This window comes from Pinus tabuliformis, chromosome 3_1 (assembly GCF_031772625.1).
Source record: "Pinus tabuliformis cultivar Carrire ecotype Pingquan chromosome 3_1, CPIR1, whole genome shotgun sequence".
NCBI classification, from domain to species: Eukaryota; Viridiplantae; Streptophyta; class Pinopsida; order Pinales; family Pinaceae; genus Pinus; species Pinus tabuliformis.
In genome coordinates, this window is record NC_142301.1 from 393,270,964 (window position 1) to 393,296,787 (window position 25,824).

Below are 25,824 nucleotides of genomic sequence, written 5' to 3' on the forward strand. Positions count from 1 at the left end.
TATTCAACATATGCATAAAATATTTTATTAATAGAAAAAAAATTGAGAGCAACTTATTTTCATATTATCTTGTAATATAAAAAATCAATTGAGTTAAAGTGAGATTATTAATGTTTCATAAATTAAATACAATGAAATGTGAATATTCATTTTTGTTAATTATTATATAATTTTTTTTCATGAATATTTTAATTTTAATTTTTAAAAAAGCATTGGTTAACTCCATGTTTAACCTAGAGAACATCACACATAGTCATTATCATGGGTTATAGAATAAGTTTGCGGGCACATTAATTTATAACTTTTGCGGTTAATTTAATTACCTAAATTTGTATAAACAATATATTCACTTTTATTACTAAAACATTTTATGTAAAATTATTGTATATATTCTGATGTAAGTTTGTGAAAAAATTCTTTAAATTCCATTAAAATTGTTCTTTTGATAAATTTTAAAAAATCAAATTTATAAAATTATCTTTCGTAACATTTCCCGAAATTTATCTTATTTAATATTTTTTTTAACTTGATATATCGTAAACATTATGAATAACATTGTTTTTAGTATTTTTTTAAACTTGATATATCGTAAACATTATGAATAACATTGTTTTCATTATTTTTTTAATGAATATTTATTAAGAAAAACAAATATCACATATTTAGTTAGAAAATCTCATTAAGTCTACATGCTCATTTTACTACCTACTATGATATGTAACCATGTCTATCTTTCATTAAAATTGAAATTTTGTTCATGTTTGCCCAAATAAAAAAGTTAAAAAAAAAAAAAAAAAACCATATAAAATATTTAAATAATGTTGGTTCATAAAAAAAATTGCACTTGAAGAAATTGATTTGCAAGTGAAGAAATTGGATCCCTAAGGGCTCATTTTAGATCTGTATTTAAGATAAATCTATACTGATATGGAAATATTTTCAAATATACCAAATATTTTAACTCACACCATTATGAATTTGTGACTAAATGAATATCATGGTCATGTTATGTGACTAAATGAATATCATGGTCTATTACTGCATATGAACTTATAATCTGATGTACCAGGGTATGTACAAGGAAAAATAGACAGAGACATACATAGGTTTGAGTTATCTCATCTTCGTATTCAAGACCATGCGAGAATATGGCCAAATAGTTTTGCTAACATATGAGGTGAAGTTAGCTGTGGCATATGGCCATCTCCATTGAGTATGTGCACTAAATCCATCTCCCCTACTCTAAGGTTGCGTTGCATGCAATATTGTACTGCCAATGGAATGACTATGTCCTTTCTTGTCTAGATGATGCTACATGGGATCTTAACATCGCATAATATGCTTCTCACATCACTCTCAAAGATGGTTTTTGCAACCACGAATGCAATTTCAGGCTTCATATTCATCACATTCGTACTAAACTCCTTCACCACAAAGGGTTCATCCATGCCAACTAGCAAAGGAACGAAGCTTGATACCCATGCTGAATAATTTGATTTCGTTGCGCTGAAAATTCCATCGATCTCCCCACGTTCGAATCCTCCCTCTAGCATTCATCGTTCAAATACCTAAAATAAAAATAATAATGTGTAAGGGCATACATACACAAAGAAATGATAAGATTTTACGGTACTTAATGTTCTATTACCTTGGGGAAGCACATAGTAAGATTAATCTTTCGAACAATTCTTGTCTTTTGATAGAGGCAAGACAACCCACCATATCAAAAACCGAATGACCAACATACATGCACTTGTCAGCTTGAAGCTCATCTAAAATGGCCAGAAGGTCATCTACATAAGCAAAAAGTGAATCACTATATCTATCGAAGTCGAAATGCTTGCATTCAACACTGCTAGAGAATATCATATTGAATAAGATGATCTTGAAATCAGGTACTATGTATGGCAAAATATGTCTCCACATCGATTGATCGCCCCCAAATTCGTGTGACACAAATAATATCCACTCACCAGAGCCGATAACTCTAGGGGAGAGATGTCTAATGTTGTGCAGGGACTAGTAATTGATATAGTACTGATCCCACCAAAATACCAAAAATTGAGAGATATGCAACCAATATTTAAACAAAAATAAATGACATTAAGTGCAAATATGTTTTAATTTATGTCCAAAATTTCCCAGTACATTGACTGGGCCCACAACTGTCCATGAATAGTATCTTAATACTTAAGAGTACAAATCATATTGACCCAACTAGAAAAAATATAAAACTATAAATCTTTCCAAAATGATCTATTCCATAAGTGCAAAGTAGCAATCACTTGAACCCCCACTCATCAGAACTGGAGCTATGTAGTCCAAATAAATATCCATACTTGCACATAATAAAAGTGAATGTATGTCAGCCATAACTATTATGTTGTTGAACATTTAAACCCATTGTGTTCAATAAATGACACCCAACCCATTCTATTTCTCATTAAAACAGATCAAAGAACATGGATCAATAAATAAAAAATTCCCAAACATTAGATCACATCCAATTAAATCTAGATCTCACATTCAAAATGAAGCCATTGCAATCCATGTCCATCCTTACCACCAATTAAATTCAAGTGCAAAAAACTATAAAACAAGTTCAACCACTGCTGAAGTTGAATGTTATGCATTCAAACTATTCACTAGCCTTGGAGACAAACCATCACAGAACATTTGACAGTATATTCAGGTTAGTTATTTTAATTACAGCACAATTTTCGTATAGTTCTATTTTCATTTCTCACATTTTTTTTATTTTAGTTCTTACAGTTTCATTTTCATGAAAATATATATTTTATCTATTTTTCTATATTCTGGATCATTTTAAAGTTGATTGCAAAATATGACATAGCCATAATGAAGAGTATTAGTTGGTATAGCTAGCTACAGATGAAAAAGAACACAACCTATGAGACATTAATCTTGTGCTGAATATTTGAATGAAATATTATGTCTTCCTCATAAATTTCTGAAGTATTACAATTAGATTGAAATTGGTCAATTAATGTGCTCATCATTCCCTTCAATATGTTCTTAGGTTGGTTATGGTAACTCACACCATTATTGTTGGCAAAGGCTAGAATATATGAAAACACTAAGACAACCCTACAATATTGAGATTAGCAATCCTAGATCAAATCTTGCAAGAGAAACTTCTACGCTAAGGGATTCAATCATCCCTCACACAAAATAATTTATATAGATAGGAAGACTCGAAAGTCACTCCCTTTAATCTAAGCAGCTAAGGTATCTAGCAAATTTATTTTCCTCATGTATATTTGCACTCCTTCAATCTTTGTCTTCAAACAACTCATATTTGCAAGCCATTTCTCAGTCAATTGAAAATCATATATCCCCACCACATATTTGCAATAATCCACAATACCCATATGATATCTATCATCCACTTATGCACTAAAAGCATCATCATTAGAAGAATCACTTGAGCCTCTCACTCTGACATCACATTGTTGGTGAATAAACTTGGTTTAAGTCTCTTGATGTTGCTCAAGATTGGGAGAGGATGCAACTTCTCCTACCCAACCTATGAATTGACTCATACTGTCAATTTAAGATGCTCATGTAGGCATGTCCGCCTGCTCCCTTTCTTGTTGATCATGATATAGGGTTGTCCCCTTCTCAAACTTATGTAACTGAGGATCTATCTCATACAACAAAACTGTGATTACCATTAGATGATATCCCACACTACTCTTCTTCGCCATTGGCACTATCTGAGCACCACGGTCTCTAATGATAAAAAGTTTATCCTTCTCCAACAAAGGAAATGTTTGTGTTGTCCTCATAAAATCCAAGCCCAAAATCATCGCATAATCCTCCAACAATATAACTCTCAAATACATCCTACCAAACACATGATCCCACTCCCATCAGTGCATCCTTGAGAATACCAAATGTTGACCTCATCTTAGAGTTCATTACTGTGTAGGAAAACATCATTCCCTTCAATATGTTCTCAGGTTGGCTATGGTAACTCAGGCCATTATTGTTGGCAGATACTAGAATATATGAAAACAACAAGACAAGCCTACAATATTGACACTAGCAATCCTGGATCAAATCTTGCAGGAGAAACTTCTACTACAATGGAAGTTTCTTATTACTCAAAATTTCTTTTCAACTTGACAGCAACATAAGGAAAATACTACTTGAACTACATGATCCTCCAATAGTATAACTCTCAAAAACATCCTACCAAACCATGAGCCCACTCTCATTAGTGCATCCTTGAGAATACCAAATGTTGACCTCATCTTAGAGTTCATTACTTTGTAGGCAAACATCATTCCCTTCAATATGTTCTCAGGTTGGTTATGGTAACTCAGACCATTGTTGTTGGGAGAGGCTAGAGTATATGAAAACACCAAGACAAGCCTGCAATATTGACACTAACAATGCTGGATCAAATCTTGCAGGAGAAAATTCTACTACAATGGAAGTTTCTTATTATTCAAAAGTTCTTTTCAACTTGAAAGCAGCATAAGGCAAACACTACTTGAACTATATGATTGAAAATGTAGGTCCACTTGGGGAGATAGTGTGGGTCATGAATGAATTCAATTGTGATAACAAACATGAGTCTAAACAAATTAATTCAAACAACAGTAACTACTAGATCTTCTCATAGTACCAGAAGAAGGTGGAAACTGACAGTAGTTTTCCAAGTACAAATATAGTCATGGTATTTTAAGTGTAAAAACAAGTTATCAAAACAACAATCACTGATAATTTTGAAGACATACAACAAAATGATTATGTAGATTTGATTTTTCAAGGATACTAACATACATGTTGATAATTTCCTGTAATAAAGCAGAAGTATTTTTGCCTTGTATGAAAGCATAATTTACAAATATTCTTAACTAAATGCATGCAATAATTTTGCAGGTTGTTACATCTATGGCAAGAGTTAGTTATGTTGCTCGTACAAGGAGAAGTGGCAGGAGAGTGACACAGGGTGCCCAACTACGACAGGACAAGTGATGTTAATGTCAGCAATTCCCTAAGGAACATTGTTGAGGATGACCATGAGACTGAAGCTAATGTTGTCACACCATCACCCACAAAGCCACTGTCAACAACAGTCCAAGGAGAAAGTTCAACTAAACATATCAGCGCTATAAGAGGATGGAAAAAAGAAGAAATGTTAGTTGCAATTGACGACATAGAGTTTAATCGATACTCAGTTCAGGCATCTGCAAAAAAGCATGGTATTCCTCCCTCATCAATACATTATTGGATAAATGGAATGACGCATACAAAACGTAGAGGGCCTCTTACAGTTATGACTGACGAGGAGGAGGTCGAGGTGGTTGAGTGGTGTAAAGAGATGGCCCAATTGGGACATGGGCTAGAGTTGATACAACTCAAATCCACAGTTGCTCAAATTTGTCAAGGGAGTTCAAACCCATTAAATGATGGGTTTCTTGGTAAATCATGGTGCTTTGGGTTTGAAAAAAGGCATCCAGACCTTGTATTGCATACATTTGAGGGCCTTGATAGAGACAGAGCATTAAATTTGTGCCTTGTAGTTGTGCATTAGTTCTATGACACTCTTTCTAGTGCTTACGATAAACATTCGTATGGAGCATACCATATATGGAACTGCGATGAAATTGGTTTACAAGCAGGGAGGAATTGTGGCATGCGGGTAATTTCCAAGAGAGGGAGCAGAAATGTGCCAAAGATTTTGCCTAAGAGTAGGGAGTGGATAACTATTTTATGTTGTTTCAATGCATTTGGTACTTCAATCTGAGGATTTTATCTATTCAAAGGCAAAAATCAACTGAAAAATTATATAAATAATTGTGAACCAGGTGCATGCATGGCTACACATCCCAATGCATGGATGACTAAAGAACTATTTTTAATTTGGTTTTTCACTTTGCTGCATTGATACCAGGTGGATTATCACCTAATAATAGACACCTATTGATATTAGATGGCCATGGGAGCCACATGGTTGTACAAACAATTGAGGAAGCAAACAATTTAGGCATCGACCTATTGACATTTCCCACTCATACCACTCACAGATTGCAACCCCTTGATGTCAATATGTTTGGCCTTTTCAAGAGTTATTTCAGGTTAGAGCGTGTTGCATGGATGGCAAAGAATCCAGAGGTTGAGGTAAAAAGGTTCGACCTAGTAGAGCTTGCAAGTAAATATTTTAAAAGGGCTGTGATACCATCAAATATCAAGGTTGGCTTTAGGAGGATAGGAATTTGGCCACTGAATTATGATGCTCTAATGCATGATACTGGTTGTAGCTAGGCATTTCATGTGGATGGTTAGGAAGAAGGGCATGTCTAAATAGGTGTTGAATTGCAAGAAGTAGATGAACAAGATTATGTGGTTGCAGGCGGTAATATGATTTCCCTCTCTCAAGGACACTTATATGATGAAGATGATGAAACTGTATGTGAAAAATAGTATAATCATGAACAAATTTGTAGTAACATGGAGATCGTTCTACCAACTCAAGAACATGAAAATCCTGTTGTTGATATTGTTAATGACATTGTTGAACATGAAGTTGACAATGACCAATTGACATTTCCAAGCCAAATAACCCCACCATCATGGCTGGCAGAAGCCATGATTAATATGAATGAATATAGTGTCTCAACAACCAATGAACAAAGCATGAACATGCCCTCACAACCAGCAGAATTGAACAGTGAAATTGTTCCTTTTTTTGTGAACAACAGATCAATGGAAGAAGATGAAGCACATAATGAGGCATCAAATGAAGATAATGATATAGTTCAATCAGTTGTCTCAGATACTGAAAGGGAAGTATCAAGCAATGACATGCAGGTGGAAGAGGTGGAGAAGATACTTGGTCGGTTCTTAAAGCTACCAGTAGAGAGTATCAATGAAAAAAAGGAAGGTACATTGGGTAGTCCTCGTTTGGGACAAAGTTCACAGTTACTGACATCAAAAGAATATATAAACCTATTAGTTGATTTTGAAAAAAAAGAAGCTTGAAATGTAGGAATCAAAACAAAAAAGGAAGGATCTAGTCAAGGAGAAGAAGGCAACAAGAATTGTTGCAGCATAACATTGAGTGGATGAAAGACTCGAGAAAGAGATAAAGCAAGGCAAGTTAAGGACCAACAAAAACAAATGGCAAGACAAGAAAAGGAATCAAGAAAGACACAGCAAATGCTTGAAAATGAACAAGGGATGATCAATATGGTTGACAATGATGAAAGCATAGCTGATGAAACCAGGATTACTTCAAACTCATTGGACAATATTGCAAATAATACACCATTATTCCAAGACCTCATAAACATTCAAGTGCCTCACTATCAAACTGAGGGTTTACCCACTTGCCTTATTCCTACCAAAGGAGGTGTCAATTCTATGTATGCTCATTACACACCTACACTTAATGCAGGGGTTAGTAGTGCAAATGTGAGGTATGGGTACTCAATTCCTCCATGGTTGGAAGGTGCAAATTGGACTCAATCATATGGTAGAAATCAACCATTTCCTAATCAACCCTTTTTAGGTAGGCCAACCTACCTGGCTCAACCAGGTAACTCACGTGTTATAGACAATTTTGTGCCTTACAGCAACAGACATGAATTGTCAATAATCCAAGGGATCCAAAGTTCCCTAAACATGATGTTCCTACCCCTAGAGGAACAAGGTCAGCAAACCAACAGCTCTCAGATCAGTTCTCCACCTGAAAATACTCAAAAACAAGCAATCCTGAAATCAAAGCAGGTGCTCCACTAGGTTTCTGCGCTGAAACTCAGTTGCTCCATGGTGTACCTGCGTTGCAAAGCAAGTGGGACAAAGGCCACCTGTGCTGAGCGAGATGGGACAAGTGGCACACTGAGTCATTGCTCTGGAATCTTCCAAAAATGACACTTGGATCAGGTATTTCGCCTTGTGATGAGTCAGAGGCTCTGTTTCTCCAAGTGGAAGCAAGGTTCTCCAAGTGGACTCAAGAACTGAAGATCAACTAAAGATTAACTGAAGAGAGAGAGGACACAAGGCAGCTACACATCAGTTGCAAGCTAACTCATCCTTTCTCAATTCATCTATATATTGAGCTCTCTCCTATGAGCTCAAGAGGCTGGAATTTGGTGCAAAGTAATGATATGCTGTTGGTTTCACTATAGAGCTATTGGGTGATTGTTTGAGAGAGGTGAAGAGGAGAAATTCTTTCTGCTGGGAGGTGTTGCTGGATTGGAGCCTTCAATGGTTGTAATACTCTCAGAACCTTTACTTCTTCATTAATAAAAGCTATTGAGGTTCTTCTATGTGCTCTTGTTTCAATAATATATTGTGATAATTGCATGTTTGGTTTACACTAATCCTTGAACCAGTTATGATTGCATGCTTCTTGTAGTTTCCTTCTTTGTTATTTTGCAGGATCTCATTGTAGCTGGGCCAGCAAAAGAGCAAGGAGCTGGGAGCAAGCAGCCAAAGAGAAGAGTTTGGATTCGACATTAAGCGCAAGGCAACGGTTAGTGCATTTCTCCATTCTCTTTTGCTTTCATAAAGAAGTAAACCTTAAGTAGTTTGTTTTACAGTTGTTGCTAAGGTACTATCACCCTTAGAGTGGGATAGGGTCATCCGAGTCGGATACTTTTCCCTACAACAAACTGGCGACTCCGCTGGGGATCGTATCCGTTTGATTGTGTTTGTAGTATTTTGCTATTCATTTCCTGAACAAAAGAGTACCAAATCGAAAAGCTTTTGACTATATCAAAAGCGAAGTAGAGGGCAGCTACTCTAGCTCATTTCTGAGCAAGTTCATGATTTGAAGAGCTGATCTACAAGGATCCTTGTAAGCTCTTAGTGATAGCTTTTCACCTTCCTAATCATCCCTTTGAGTGTGCTTGACTGATTGTTTCTGATTTGAGCAAAAACTGTGCATTTTTGAGAAAATTATGACCCGGAAACTGTGAAAACGCAATTCTCGTTTTCCAAAGCAGGTAGTACACAGGCTACCTGCTTTGCAACGCAGGTCCCGAAGGGGCTACCTACGCTGAGAGCCAGATTGGCTGTGCAGCACCTGCGTTGGCCCAAATTTGCCTAGTGCATTTGGGGTTTCCTCACTTTCTCTTGCCTGTTTTCACTTAGATTTTTCTGCTAGGTGTCAGTCTTGTACCTGCTCTGAAACCAATATTACTTGCCATCATTCTGCCTCTGTTATATAACGAAATTGTACTTGTTCTTTGTATTTCTTACTCATTTACAATTTCCCATAACGAAGAGTAAACTAGTCTTGCTTTTGGCCTCTTAGATCTGAACCTGTGTTAGGCATTTTGCTGGTCTAAAGAGTTAGCTTGTTTGCTGTCCATAGCTGATTAGTCATTTTACTTTCGTCATTATGGTTTGATTTCATGCATTTCCAGTGATTAAGCAAGTAAATCTTAAGGTGTCTTTTGATTTTGGACAAGCTTGTTTACTTTCGCTTTAAATCGAAATCAAAGTTATATAACGACTTTCTTTTTGTAACCCATCCACATTAAGAAAGGGAAAAGAAAATACATGCATTGTGCATTTTGCATTTGACTGTTTGCTTGACGATTTAGAAAAAAATTGCATTTAGTGTGTGCTCTATGATCTGTGAGAAAAGATTTGCCTTTCTCTTCCCTCAGTAGTTAAGGTTTTCAAAGTTGAAAGATTGAAAAGTTTGCTTCTCATCTTAGACTGCATTCAGGAATTTGTTATATACATCTCGTGGTGATCCTTAAAGGCAAACTGCTAAGCAAGATCAACATTAAAATAAATCCAATTTACATAACAACGCTTTGTAACATAACGCAAACACATAGAGGTCTAGGTAGAGACGTGTTCCGGCGTCGTTAAGCATAGTGACTGTCGATCTCTACGAAGGTGGGTGATTCCTCCTGAGAGTCGGTGGCACTAATACGGACTTGTGCTCCCACGTACCGTCGAGTATATATTGGGAGACCCCTATAGGCAATTATCCTTTATCCATAGGAAGCCGTGTCGGCCGCCCTACTGATCGCGATGCAGTGAACACAGCATTCACGAAGATCGACCACCCGTACCGTAAAACGTATTCTATGGTTTCGCGAAAAGTTTGGCACACCCTCTGCCTAGAACTCCAGAGAAGTTTCTTTTGGCCTTTTTCAAACTCTATAACTGAAAAAGTCCATCCGAGAATTTGTCACTTCGGGCTCGTTAAAACATCGAAGGCGACTAGAGTCATATTTAGCTTTTTCTCGACTCTTAAAACATGAAAAAGCAAGTTTGTGTCTAAAAGCGTCGTTAATAAAATTTATTTTAAACGGAACATAATCACCTATTATTCCCACGTTGATCTTTCAGTTGAAAAGTATGGAGCCCACCAACCAAGGAAGTAACCTTGGTGGAAGTCCAAATCCCTTCTCCTCTTGGGGAGATGTTGGTGCGCCTCATATGGCCACATTGTCACTTCCAGGATTGACAATCGGCCTACCTGTATGGTTCTTTTCAACTAATGTAGTTCAGATCGCCACTAATCCTGAGCAGTCGAATCAACAGTCAGACCAGTCTAGAACTACCCACCAGCGTTCCACTTCTTACAATTCTTCCTCTGATCCTTCATCTTCACAAGGTAGAGCCGGCAAAAGTCAGCCTCCCATGGAGAAGAAGGAAAAGAAGAAAAGAGAAAAGAAGCAGAAGGGGCCTATGGCGAAGGCGACTGGGGGCAAGCAAAAGACAGCTGACAAAAACCCACACACTGCATCGACCGGGCCTAAATCGCCATGTGTCATTTGCAAAGGGACCCACTTCCATCGTGATTGTCCTTGTATTCCCCGGATACTAAGGGACTGGTCCCCAAGGTTGCACAATCCGGTAGCATCAACCTCTGGTAGTCATGTTGATTGCAGTCCGTCAACTAGCGAGAGTGAAGGACGAAGAGGGAGACCAAGATCACCCTGTATGTTGTGTGAAGGCGATCATGCCATCCACCGATGTCCATTCTTAGATGAGGCAAAGAGAGTTTTGGAAGATCGTCCGGTTTCACCGTTACGACTTCCTCCTGGATACCAAAAACTCGCGCCTAATCCCTCGATAGTTGAAAATCTAGCTGACCCGCTCAAGTGGTCGGTTGAAGTGTCGGTCATTGAGAATGAACCTACTGAATCCAGACCAAACGAAAGTCTAAAGGTCGAAACGGCAGTTGACCCGGTTCTTCCTTCAGAGGTTTCATCCTCCAATGACTCCGTCATTGAAGACCCATCTTCAAATGACACCCTCACTGAAAAGGATAAGGATGACACCGTCCATATTCTTTTCATCAACACAGACTCTGATGAGCATCAGGGCAATGCGCCCATTCCTTTATCGCAGGAAGGAACATCGTCAGGGTCGTATCCGGCCGTATATTCGGTCCCACCACCAAGCAACCTAGTCGTATCCTTTGATTGGAATCAACTAGGCAGACCCCGGTTACCAGCCGGTATCCCATTCAGAATCATCGTCCAAATCTACAGAATGGTGATGGCTGGAACTATCATTGATGAAGGGGCATCTGTGAGTATCCTTTCCTCTATTGCTTGGAAAGCACTGGGTTGCCCGACGCTTTTACCTGAGATAAGAAATCTATCAGGTTTTGATAAAGGAACCAGTCACCCGTTAGGGATTCTCCCCAATGTTCCAGTTACATTGAAAGGGAAGACAGTTCATATGAACATCATGGTCGTCCAGGGACCCTTGGTTTATAACTTACTCCTTGGACGAGACTATATATACTGCATGGAGGCAATAGTGTCCGCGCTCTTTAGAGTCATGTGTTTTCCGCACGAAGGAAGAATGGTCAAGCTCGTAGACCAACTTTCATTTCCAGGATCACGCATCGCAAATAGTCAAATACCATCCCTTAACGGTTTATTCACTCAAGGAATGCCACCACCCCCGGTTCTACTTCCCGATGAATGCGAGTAATTCGGAAAGAAAGAACTAGGACCCAGGGGGCATGCACCCTGGCTTGCCTTGGGCAGAGAAAACCTTGGGTATAAAGTTAATTTCCGCAGAAGAATGGACTAGTCCGTACCCCGTCCGAAAAAGGAAGAGAGGGTTGTTCTAGGATAAAATTCTTTTGTCAAAGTTATGTGAAGCGGAAGGATCGCTCCCTTTGTCTAAAAAAGTAGGCTCTCCTAAGGAGGAGATCCACTTGTAGCAGCAAGTAGGCACCATCTTTGAATGTCAAGCCTCACCCATTAAAACAATATGTTTTGAAAGAGAGTAGGGGCAGTCTTCAAAGAAAGAGAGGAAATTGCTGCAATAAGTAGTCACCATCCTTAGCAACCTAATGATAGACATCGCCGAAAAGAGAGTTTAGTTTGCGGCAGCGAACAAAACCATTTTTCGGATAATAAGTCAGAGGACAGAATCTCGAAATTATACTTTATACCTGGGGGCATGCAAACCTTTTGGAGTGCAAGCACGGGACGACTATTTATTTTTTTAAATTTTTAGGTCCTCCCTTTGAACCTGTAGGTCTAACCCGTTAAACTCGTAGGATTAGCCGTTTCCAGCTTGCATAAAGAAAGGATGAAAGGCAAAAGTTAAAACCTGCCAAATTGGAGTAATTAGTGAGGTATCGCTCCTTAAATAAGATTACCTCACCTAAGGCATTCCTTGTATTAAGACTGGTATAAATTGAGCAGTTTTAGCAATGTTCATGCTCGTTAAAAAATAAACGCAAGAATTGAGCAGTTTTAGCAATGTTCATGCTCGTTAAAAAATAAACGCAAGAATTGAGCAGTTTTAGCAGAGTTCATGCTCGTTAAAAAATAAACATAAATTGTGAGCAATCTTTCCCTAGCAGTTCAAGCTCACTCAGAAAAAATGAACCGGTAAATAACCATTGAGAAAAGTAACCTTTGAAAGCCATATTAAAAGCCCTTGGTCGTGTTTATATGCCATCACCTCCATCCGTTCATTTTGGCCAATCGTTCATCTCCATATGTGTGTTTACCCATTTTGAGGAACAGCTGCGAAGAGTGATTTCACTTAGCCATCCTTGTGACACTGCCGTGATTGGAAAATTCCAACCTGTACCTGGAATCTGCTGCTATCCCTGTTTATCACTCGTTCCTCAAAAGACGAGTCTTCTTTGAGCTCTTTTCACTGACTCGTAAAATATGAAAAGTTTGCCGAGTTTTGGCCTTCCAGCTCGTTAAAAGGACCGGAAGAGCTATCCCTCCTCTAGATTTTAATCTTTTTGGACCTGAGGGATTATTGCACAAAAAGACCGAGCGCTTGTTTTGTTCGGCTCGTTAAAGAAATCGAAAATTCATCCCTTCTGTATGGTTTTATACTTTTTCGGACTTAAGGGATTAGAAGACGAAAAAGGAATTTTGGAGTTAACTTTCTGTACCTTTTCAGACTCTCTAAAAATGAAAAGGACCGAGTTTTCCTTGTCGTTAGACTCGTTAAAATGATTAAATAGCGACAAACTTGTCTTTAGACGAGAACGAGTTTCCCTATCGCTAGGCTCGTTAAAACATAGCGATGGGCTTGCCCGAAGGGCAGGTTATAGAACAAGCATATGTTATCCTCCTCAAGCTTGACAAAAATAAAGAGGTACTGGTCAGCAATGACTGGGGAAAAATTGGGAGAACCTCACAGCATTAATGGTAGCAAGTCGCTCTTGAACATGACACTTTGTCCTCCGTATCACATCGGGTTGGGTTGTTTCATTCACCGGTCTCATAACCATGGTCCTCGCCACACCATCCACAATTGGGGTAATGCTACCAATCCATCACATCAGTGTCGTTATATGTTCAAGAGATGTGGTTCTGCAAAGAGTCAACCGTGTCCCATCCACTGCCATACATTATCCTTCATCCACTTCATGACCGCCACCCTGAATCATACATCACAGTTTGTTTTCACCTCATCACAATCACTAGCTCCGTTCTGTGTCACTGATGTGGGATTCATTAAGGCCCTCCTTTGACGGATCGCTCCTTGTCGACATCAGCTCATTATCCAAGGAGTCGATCTAGGAACACCCCCTTCAGTACTTTGAAGCTTACATGCCTCAATGGCAAGTTTCTCACTTCCGGCGACAGGTATACATCAATGACCTTCGACCAGAAGATTTTGCATGGTGGTCGATGCCAAGTCCTTTATTCCCGCCATGCGAATTGTACTGCCGTACCTTGAGGGTCATCATCCTTATCGGTGATTCATCTCGCGCTTGTTAACGGTTTACATCATTGACCGGTAATCAAGCGATGTCTTTCCATGTTCGACTTCAAAAAATTCTCACATGGATCGACTTGTACATCGAGTGAAGATCGGAAGAGATTGAAGACCCCGGATCTAGTTTCATCCATCTGGGCTGTGATATATATTCAGGACATAAAGACATTTGATATGTACATCATTACAGCAGATGATCATCCTTCTCAAAGGATGATAATTTCAGCAGAGAATTATCAGTCTACAATCAGACGATCGTCTGTTCTATGTACCAAAATGTATTTATAAAGCTGAGCATGGGAATGCCCGCCTCAGCTAGATCATGAAAATGTATGAAAAATAATGTATTGTATTGTATCTTATTACAGGACACTTCTCAGCAGATTGAATGAACTTCGGATCCTCTCAATAAAGCATTTCACCCGATAAACGACCTCATACTTTAGGGGCATCTGTTATAGACAATTTTGTGCCTTACAGCAACAGACATGAATTGTCAATAATCCAAGGGATCCAAAGTTCCCTAAACATGATGTTCCTACCCCTAGAGGAACAAGGTCAGCAAACCAACAGCTCTCATATCAGTTCTCCACCTGAAAATACTAAAAAACAAGCAATCCTGAAATCAAAGCAGGTGCTCCACTAGGTTTCTGCGCTGAAACTCAGTTGCTCCATGGTGTACCTGCGTTGCAAAGCAAGTGGGACAAAGGCCACCTGCGCTGAGCGAGATGGGACAAGTGGCACACTGAGTCATTGCTCTGGAATCTTCCAAAAATGACACTTGGATCAGGTATTTCGCCTTGTGATGAGTCAGAAGCTCTGTTTCTCCAAGTGGAAGCAAGGTTCTCCAAGTGGACTCAAGAACTGAAGATCAACTAAAGATTAACTGAAGAGAGAGAGGACACAAGGCAGCTACACATCAGTTGCAAGCTGACTCATCCTTTCTCAATTCATCTATATATTGAGCTCTCTCCTATGAGCTCAGGAGGCTGGAATTTGGTGCAAAGTAATGATATGTTGTTGGTTTCACTATAGAGCTATTGGGTGATTGTTTGAGAGAGGTGAAGAGGAGAAATTCTTTCTGCTGGGAGGTGTTGCTGGATTGGAGCCTTCAATGGTTGTAATACTCTCAAAACCTTTACTTCTTCATTAATAAAAGCTATTGAGGTTCTTCTATGTGCTCTTGTTTCAATAATATATTGTGATAATTGCATGTTTGGTTTACACTAATCCTTGAACCAGTTATGATTGCATGCTTCTTGTAGTTTCCTTCTTTGTTATTTTGCAGGATCTCATTGTAGCTGGGCCAGCAAAAGAGCAAGGAGCTGGGAGCAAGCAGCCAAAGAGAAGAGTTTGGATTCGACATTAAGCGCAAGGCAACGGTTAGTGCATTTCTCCATTCTCTTTTGCTTTCATAAAGAAGTAAACCTTAAGTAGTTTGTTTTACAGTTGTTGCTAAGGTACTATCACCCTTAGAGTGGGATAGGGTCATCCGAGTCGGATACTTTTCCCTACAACATCACGGAGTTTTGGCACTCAAGATTCTCAAGGCCATAAAGAATAGGGGTGTCATATGTTTTTGGTTGTAACCACATTATGATGTGGATTTTGGATGGATCATATCTTTTCTTGTCACAAAAATATTTTGGCTTACAACCTAGGTTGTTTTATTTCATACTGTTTTCGGCATTGTAACCAAAATCCATTTTAGAAGGAACATCTATAGTCTATTATAATGTAGAAATCTTACCTGAGAATGCAAATGGGATTTTCTGTTATGCCTCTACACACCAAATGATTTACAATACATTTATAACTAAGTTGTAAATATGATGACAAACGAGTGAATAATGAAATCTTGAACAAGTCACTTATTTTAATATGAAAATTCCATAAAACAGTGAACAAAAAAAGTACATAGCTATTAGTTTCGTATTCACAAAGAACCTAGCATTCCTTACATCAACAAATCTGTCAAAGAACCTAACATTCCATACATCAACAAATATGGAGGCATAAAAATAAAGAAGCTCCTCAATATGGCAAGTTACAAAATGACAACTTACTTCTAATTCAAACATAATACAAATGGGTAATGCACTCTCGACATTGAATTTCCCTTATAACCCAATTTACTTTGAATCCAAACACAATGCAAGGTTTCTCTTACAAATCAATATACCTCCAATTCTGCCAACTATGGACATTAAATGACTATTATAAATAAGTATACAATGCAAATGGGCTAGTAGACCAACCCACTATGAGCATCAATTTACCTTTTTAAATCAATGCACTTCCAATTAAAACACAATACAAATGGGCAATGCACTCTGGGCATTGAATTTCCCTTAGAAACCAACATTGAATACATCAACAAATATGGAGACAGTGTAATAAAGAATCTCCTCAAGATGGAAATTTACAAAAGGACAACTTAGATCCATCTAATATAAACTAAATAAAACAACAAACTAAACCTGACCAGAACCAAAACCATTCCCAAAATGACATAAAATCCATATTTCTCCACAAACCAGAGGCCACAAAGGAATGAAACAACAATACACAAGTACATTCATTCGAACCCAAACATCTTTCAACTTTACATTCATTCCAACCAAAACATTAAGTGCAATTACATCTTTTAACTGTAAGTGAATCAGAAACTGAATTTCACATATTAATGCAGTCACTACATTTAACATATATGTCTAAGAAGTTCGAATGTGAAACCTCTGAATGTAAAATATCTGCATATTATCATAAACTCTATTCTAAACAATACATAAATGAATTAAAACACAATGAAAATGGGTTGTACTACAAACTATGAGCATCACAATACCTTTATTAATCAATGTACCTCCAACTAAAACATAATACATATGGGTAATGCACTCTCGACATTGAATTTCCATTGTAACCCAATTTACTTTGAATCCAAACATGATGCAAGGTTGCTCTCACAAATCAATTTACCTCCAATTCTACCAACTATGGACATTGAATGACTCTTATAAATGAATACACAATGCAAAATGGGCTAGTAGACCAAATTTCTATGAGCATCAGTTTACCTTTTTAAATCAATGCACTTCCAATTAAAATACAATACAAATGGGTAATGCACTCTGGGCATTGAATTTCCCTTATAAACCAACATTCAATACATCAACAAATACAGAGACAGAGCAATAAAGAATCTCTTCAAGACGACAATTTACAAAAGGACAACTTAGATCCATATGATATCAACTCAATAAGAAAACATACTAAATCTAACCAGAACCAAAACAATTTCCAAAATGACATAAAATCCAGATTTCTCCACAAACCAAATGCCGCAAAGGAATGAAACAACAACACAAAAGTACATTCGTTCCAACCCAAACATCTTTCAACTGTACATTCATTCCAACCCAAACATCTTTCAACTGTACATTCATTCCAACCCAAACATTAAGTGAAATTACATCTTTTAACTTTAAGTGAATTAGAAAATGAATTTCACAGATTAATGTAGTCATTGCATTTAAATTATCTGTGTAAGAAGTTCAAATGTGAAACCTCTAAATGTGAAATCTCTACATATTATCACGGACTCTATTCCAAACAATAGATAAATGAATTAAAACACAATGCAAATGGGTTGGACTACCCACTATGAGCATCAAAATACCTTTATAAATCAATGTACCTCCAATTAAAACATAATACAAATGGGTAATGCACTCTCGGCATTGAATTTCCCTTATAACCCAATTTACTTCGAATCCAAACACAATGCAAAGTTGCTCTTACAAATCAAATTACCTCCAATTCTGCCAACTATGGACATTGAAAGACTTATAAATGAATATACAATGCAAATGGGCTGGTAGACTAGCCCACTATGACCATCAGTTTACCTTTTTAAATCAATGCACTTGCAATTAAAACACAATACAAATGAGCAATGGACTTTGGGAATTGAAGTTCCCTTATAAACCAACATTCAATACATCAACAAATATGGAGACAGTGCAATAAATAAGCTCCTCAAGATGAAAATTTATAAAAGGAAAACTTAGATCCATCTAATACAAACTCAATAAGACAACATACGAAATCTTACCAGAACCAAAACCATTTCCAAAATGACATGAAATCCAGATTTCTCCACAAACCAAATGCCACAAAGGAATGAAACAACAATACACAAGTACATTTGTTCCAACCCAAACTTATTTCAACTGTACATTCGTTCCAACCCAAACATTAAGTGAAATTACATCTTTTAACTATAAGTGAATCGGAAAATGAATTTCATAGATTAATGCAGTCACTGCATTTAAAGTATCTGTCTAAGAAGTTTGAATGTGAAACCTTTGAATGTGAAATCTCTGCATATTATCATAGACTCACATCTTGTAACAATGTATTATGCCTAGCGCTACAATTACATATAACATCATGCCCAACCATAAATACACAATGACAACATTTTTAGTTTACATTTCATCAAATTGTAGCAATACTTCATGATGAAACAACACATAACATTTACCCAAAATATTATTGTGAGACAACACATGCTGGAATTTAGACAATCATGCATAGGTTATGGCAATACGTTATGATTGCGCAAGATGATAATGCCATTAAAAGCTACATGCACGAATTTCTCTTGCTATCTATGTAAGAAAGTTATGTATAGTTACAACTATTAATTCGATACGAGCTTCCCTACTCTACTGCATACATATGTATGGGAAACTAACAATTGCATAGTCCTTAGAGAGGGCATATGTAAATAGAGTAAAAGTTGAATACTAAGAAAAACAGTAGTAACAATAGAGATTATATAAGGAAAGACTAGAATAATAAGCCACAGACAATGACATAAGCCACAATTAGTAGCATAAGTCAACAAATATTATACAAAGGAATACTAGGGTCAGAGTTATAGTAAGCCATAGTCAACATGCTAAGTTTGTTGCATGAACCAACAATGTCATTCTATATGTCATCAAAAAGGGAAGTTCCACCATGACACCAGCTTGAAGTGGATAACCAATGATACCATGAGGTATTTTAAAATTCCAAATCAGACTTAAGGAGGAATGAGACCTCCATAGAGCTTGCATCATAGCAAGGAGATCTATACACTATTTAACTAGGGTATGCATAGCGATCAACTTGGGGATGGTATATTATTTAACATCAATGTCCAACATACAACATTCTATTTTTAAATCCACATACATGATTGCAGTATCATATCCATTATTCCACCCCTTTCTACTATGCAAATTAGTAACTATACACATCACTAAACTCTTGTAACTATGCACAGACAGACTTGTGGTGTATAGGGAAAACATACATAGTGTTGTAATCTAGCAACCATGTGCAGGTAGGTGGACAGTCCAAGCATATTTGGGACATCAAAGGTAGTAAGGCTACTAAATGGTCATTGGTATAAGGTCAATAATTCTCCTCTCGACCATTGATAGACCGGCAACAACACTGCCACCCCCTAGATTATGAAGCTTGTCCCAATGACTAGACCAGGGATTCCAGAGATCTATTCCACCTCTACCCTGCATATTGTGGTCAGTTGTGGCATGTACTGGTTTCCATAGGTAATCCTCCTCCACCCATTAGCGAATGAGGGATTCCAGAGATGAAAATATCCACCCTTTCTCATTTCATGGATTCCAGAGATTGCCCTCCCCCCTGAGGTTGCTCAGCCACTCCACCTAGTTCTGGGAATCTAGAGTGTACTAAATCTGAGCACTCAGTAAGTAAACTAGTCTAGGGAAGCTAGAGGCCTCCACCCTTTAGCCTATGAGGGACTCTAGACATGAAAATTCTCCACCCTCAGTCAACTCGAGTACCCCAGAGAACTTGAACGCTAGTTCCATTAACATAAAACAAGAAGAATCGACAAAAATCATAAGAAAATGTAGAAAATATGTGATAAGAGCTAATTTCCCAGCAAATTCAAGTGTTCAAAAACACAACAGTGCAGTAAGAGAAAAAAGAACAAAATCCCCAACAACAAGTTTAGGTGTTGAAAAACATAATGGTTGGTAGGATTTAGAATCCTACTGGATAGATGCAGAAGCCACCACCGTGTCCAAACGTCCCCTAGACCTCGCCAAACTTGCAACCAAAACTTGTAAAACATGAAAAAATTAGCAAATGGAAAAAACATACAAACAAATTACAGACAATTCGAAAGAAAACCCATGTATTTAGAAATTTACCTTCATGGACTTCGAACTGGTTAGAATTTCGCACTGGCTCCTTCCCAAACTACAGGATGCGAGAATGAAACAACAACCAAGGTATATGTAAACCCTCAACTGTGCAGAAAGGACAACAACAACGACATTTGTAAACCCCCGACGATGTAGAGCGTTTAACAACAACAACAAAGTTAACACCCTTAAAATAGGTAAAGCAACAAAACCCTAAACCATGAACAACAATGGTAGGTGCAATCAAACAACCACAACATAAACCCTAAACTGCTAACGAACCATTGCAAGCAACCTTGCCAAGTGAGCAGCTCAAGAATGGTAGACAAGGCGAACTAGTATTGGAGTCGTCTCAACCCATCGTTGGCGAAGCACATCGCCCACACATCAGACCCGAACAAAACAATACAGGGCAGAGAAGATATCAGAGAAAACAGTTGAAATGAAACCCTAAACAACGATGTATGTGGTAAGTTAAATGTTCCCACCCACCACAACACATGGCAGGCTCCACTCGGCAGGTGTCGTACACCACTGGTAGGTGTCCATGTGGAAAAAGCTGAGGTGGAGGGGAGGGTGCACAGGTAATGACGTCCCTCCCCTAGCATTCAGAGTTTTGATTAATCCATGAGATTCAGACTTTTCCATATTTGGAGGCCAAGAATTGATTGCTTTCTTAACTAAGGAGCTATGATATATGGAGTCATAAGGGCGAGAAGCTCTGGGATTCCTGCAGACGTTAGGTTTAGTGATTCAATTGCTGAGCACCCTCAAAGCTTCCAGGGGACCCAATTATAAAGCTATAGCCAAACAGCTGATAACTTTTTAACAATTGGTTGTACTATCTGAGAAGCCAGAGATACACGTACTCCGTAATTTCTGAGAGATTCCATCACCTCGACAAGCATTTAAAGCCCTCCATTGGAATCACAATACATTATTGTGTGGTTGGGGACACTCTGATACTTAGTAAGATTAGGTTTGTGTGGTTGTGGACACTCTAGTACTCATACTAGTGACATTAGGTTTTGATAAGGTAGAATATTGTGTGGTTAGGACAAACTGATACTTAGTGAGATTAGATTGTGTGATTGGGGACACTTCGATATTCATACTTACTCACATTAGGTTTTGATAAGGTAATGAGTTGTTAATTATTTAAATAATATGGTTAAGATAACTAAATGTTATTTTCTCTATTGAGTTTTAAATTCCACTTGGATTTTTGGTCATTTGTGAGAAGCCTAAAAAATAGGCACTTACACCAACAAATTACTCATTCACCACACTTAGAAAAACAATTAATTATTCAAATAATGTTATATGACGACAGCGGCTAACCAGCCTGTCATAGGGCATTAAATGCCCGGGGAGATGCAGGCTGGATAGCCTGCTAACACGCAAATTCCGAAACTGGGCACTAAATAAGAAATTGAAATTTGCGTGTTAGCAGGCTATCCAGCCTGCATCTCTCCGGACATTTAATATCCTATGACAAGCTGGTTAGCCACTGCCGTTATATGACAACTTCTAAAAACATAAGAATTTCAAATCTATTTAAAGCAAAAATCCCCCTAAACAATTTGCCACACAAATTTCATCCCTCACTGCCAGCCGGGCGTATAGAGATAGCTTTAATGTAGTTTGTTGCTCCTTTAAATGCATTATGCAGGTACGAACACAATAGCATTGGAATTAAAAGTTGCATTGTCGGTTTGTGAAAGGAAAAAGCGTATGCATTCATTGTTTCGGGACAACTTCGGTCTTTATGAGTCTTGTCACTCACTGGTTCATTGCACGACACCATTGGCGCTTCTTTTCAATAACTCATCTTTCATGAAAAAGCTAATGATGTCATGCACAGACTCCTTCCTACCCCATATATTCATGGAATTTGACGTTACACCGAACCTTTTTTGGGTTTTCAGATGTATTTGATTGGCAATAAAACAAGTGGAGTGAATTTGACGTTCGACTAGGATTTTTTATATTTTATATTTATTTTTTTATTTCGTTGTGGCTTTTAGATGTATTTGATTGGGAATTGAGTGGAGTGATTTTGACGTTAGACCGAACGCCTTTTTGGTTGTTAGATGTATTTGACTCGGAATAAAACGAGGGTAGATAGAGCTATAGATTTTTTTTGGCTTTTTGGTGTATTTATTTTTATTTTTATTTAAACTTTGGAATTTTTATTTTTAATTTGTATGATTGTTAATAACATTGAATTTATTTATACAATAAAAAATATTATTTAAATGATGATGTTTTTTTATCAAAGTTTATTTGGGTAGTTCAAGTGGTGATGAGTGTGGAATGAAGTCTCACCAACCAGAGATCTTGAGTTTGAATCTTGTGTGGGGTGAATAATAGATATGTAAATACGAAAATCGAAGAGTCCTACCAAACTAAAAAAAAAAGTTTTAACAAAAATTTCTTATAATAGAAACCTAAACTTAATTAATAAAAAACTATTTCAATAAAAACTTGTAATTTTATATAAAATTATATTATTTATTTTTAATTAAAAAATTTATAACATTTATTAATTAAATTGCGAAAAGAAAACAAAAAACATTTTAATCAACCAAATCATAAATTCAGATATATAACGATATTCAATTATATATTCTTCCTAAATTATATTAATGAAATAAGATATGTACATATTAAAGTTAATTTTAAATAAAAAATAAAAAATAAATTTAGATATATAACAATATTCAATTATAATGAAATGATATTTTAAGGTCCGCGAGACTAAAAATAGTCTATGAGACCATTAGTTCCCTGTTTTTTGCTCTTTGCAATTCAACTATTTTCCGATTCAAATTGATGATGAGCTTACCTAACTTTCCAACAATCCCATCACTAAAAAGACAATGCCAAGAAACTGATGCTAACATGTTCTCATAACTTTATGTGATGTCTTTGAATGCATCACATTCCAAAATGAAATGTTTTTCCAATTCCACAACCCCAAACATGCAAAATGTACACACCCATTCTTCCCAAGCTTCTTTAGGCCCTTTCCACCATCCTGTTTCACACCGAAGTTGATGTGAGTTGGTCCTTAATTTAGCAATAAGAACCATTGCCCTCCACGATATGTACAAATTAAAGTTAATTTTAGATATAAAATAAAAAAATTAAAATAAAACTTAAACTTAAGTAAATGTATTCTAATCTTATGAAATATAAACTTGACTAAATATGAACAATTTTTGTAAATAATTTTTGAAGTTAATGTATATATGGTGTGTTTTTATTTTATTTTGATTTATATATATAATTAAAATTCCAATTCACTAATTTTTATTTCAGTTCAACTTCCATTATGACTTTTGTACTAAAATACAATTTCAGGTTTATGGAGAATTACAACCTAAATTAAATGTTATAAGTTTATCCCACAAAAGCTATTGTTATTGATCTACCATGTGTATCCACGGTATTTGGATAGGTAAAAGTATGGTTTTGATTGTTGAGCGATCATCAATATGAGTTAAGTTATTAATTGTTAATGAATAAGTTGTAAATTATAGACTTTGATTATGTTATAAATGAAGGACCATGATTTTGGTGAAGGGAGGGTCTCTTTGTAACCCTTTGGTTTCCTAATTTAGATGCCAACATAATGGTGGTTACAAAAATGCCGGTTTGGTTAAGGCTACATAATCTCCCCCTGTCATTTGGCATTTGGAATTCTTTGGGAAGATTCCTAAAGATAGACCGAGAAAGAATGGATAAAAATATCTTCACTTTTGCATGCATGTGTGTGGAGATGGACTTAAGCAAAGGACTTCTAGATCATATTCATCTCACACATTAAGACTTCAAGTGGACGCAATGATTATACTTTGAAAATGTCTCCTTTAGATGCAGGATCTGCCATCAAACATGGCACGTGCAGAACACATGCGCACAAGCAAAGAAAAGGACAAAGAAAAGGCCGCAAAAGAAAAAAGGATGGAAATTCCGAGTCCGCCTTCTTCAAATTATGAGGATGAAGAATTGGATCAGACCCAGTAACATCCAGAGACACAGAATCAACAAGGTTCTCAAAAGGAGGGAGAAGAGAGGTTGAAGGATCAGGACAAATAGAGATAAAATCCCAATGACTCAGCGATGGTTTCGATTCATGTGAATCAACACGAAGAAAAGAGAAGCAATCAAGGCTCAGATGGAATAAAGAGATCTCATGTTTTTGAGAGCTCGAACTCATAAAGAAGCCCCAAACATTTCAAAAAGTGATGATTTGACAATTGTTACCAATACTCCATCGCTTGGGGTTATCTGCCCAAATGTAACTTTTTAGCCTAGCTACTATGAGTGCTTAAAGTACATACATGTGGTCCTCAATCGTCAGGGACAATATATGAATACACTTGTGCATCTCCTATATGTAACGTTTTTATTTTTATTAATAGAAGGTTGCAATTTTTCCTGGAAAAAAAATGGTTGTAAATTATTATTATTTATTTTGTTAAAGTATGAGATATAATGATTAAAAATTATGTATCTAATTTTATCATTAAAACATTATTATATGACAATAAATCAAATAAAAATAAATATGTGTTAAAAGTGATTTTGTTATTATATTTTATGAGATGAAAGGAAAATGTTTATTAGTTATAACTATACATATATTTTATATTTACTGCTCATTTATATCTTTGAGATGTAATTTCAATTTTATATCCAAATAGACTGTACAATTAATTTTCTTCTAGTTGGGAAAAAATGATATACAATCCATGGAAAGCACAACCCCTATCCCCAAATTTATGGCTTTCAAAGGAGCTAACTCATAATAGTAAATGATATTTTTAGTATGGAAATAGTTATGAGGTTGAAGGACTCTTCTAGCATGGAAATGGTAATGAGATTGAAGGACACTTCTAGTATGGAAATAGTTACGAAGTCGAATGAATTTTAGATCTAGTCCCATTATCGGGCATCATGATTGTACAAATCCAACCAAAGAACACACAAACTCACAAGTATGTCTGAAAGTTTCCACTGACCACCAACCAACTCAAGAATATCATAATTGGCAGTGTCCTGCCAACCTTCTGCAATGCCCTGTTTTAGGTTCCAAAGCTTGAAGCTTCAACTCCTCTCTTGGACCTCCTCCAGCCATGTACCAAGTCTCCAAGATCACCTCGGGTTTTCCTTCCCTCTCTCCCTCTTGGCTCCCTTGTCCCATCTAAGATTATTTATCTCTTGGTAGAGGAATAATTGTCTTAATTGTCTTATAAATGAAACTCACATTTATCACGTTTTCCCGTAATTTCATGGTTGTCAATAACTTGTATTATTTATAAAAATAAACTAAAATAGATAAATAACA

The 25,824-nt window shown here is 36.8% G+C and overlaps 1 pseudogene; it reads right to left on the reverse strand.

Annotated features, from left to right (window-relative positions):
- Positions 1-1,130: 1,130 nt before the first annotated feature.
- LOC149187375 (putative strigolactone esterase DAD2 pseudogene) lies at positions 1,131-25,614 on the reverse strand (annotated as a pseudogene).
- Positions 25,615-25,824: the final 210 nt, after the last annotated feature.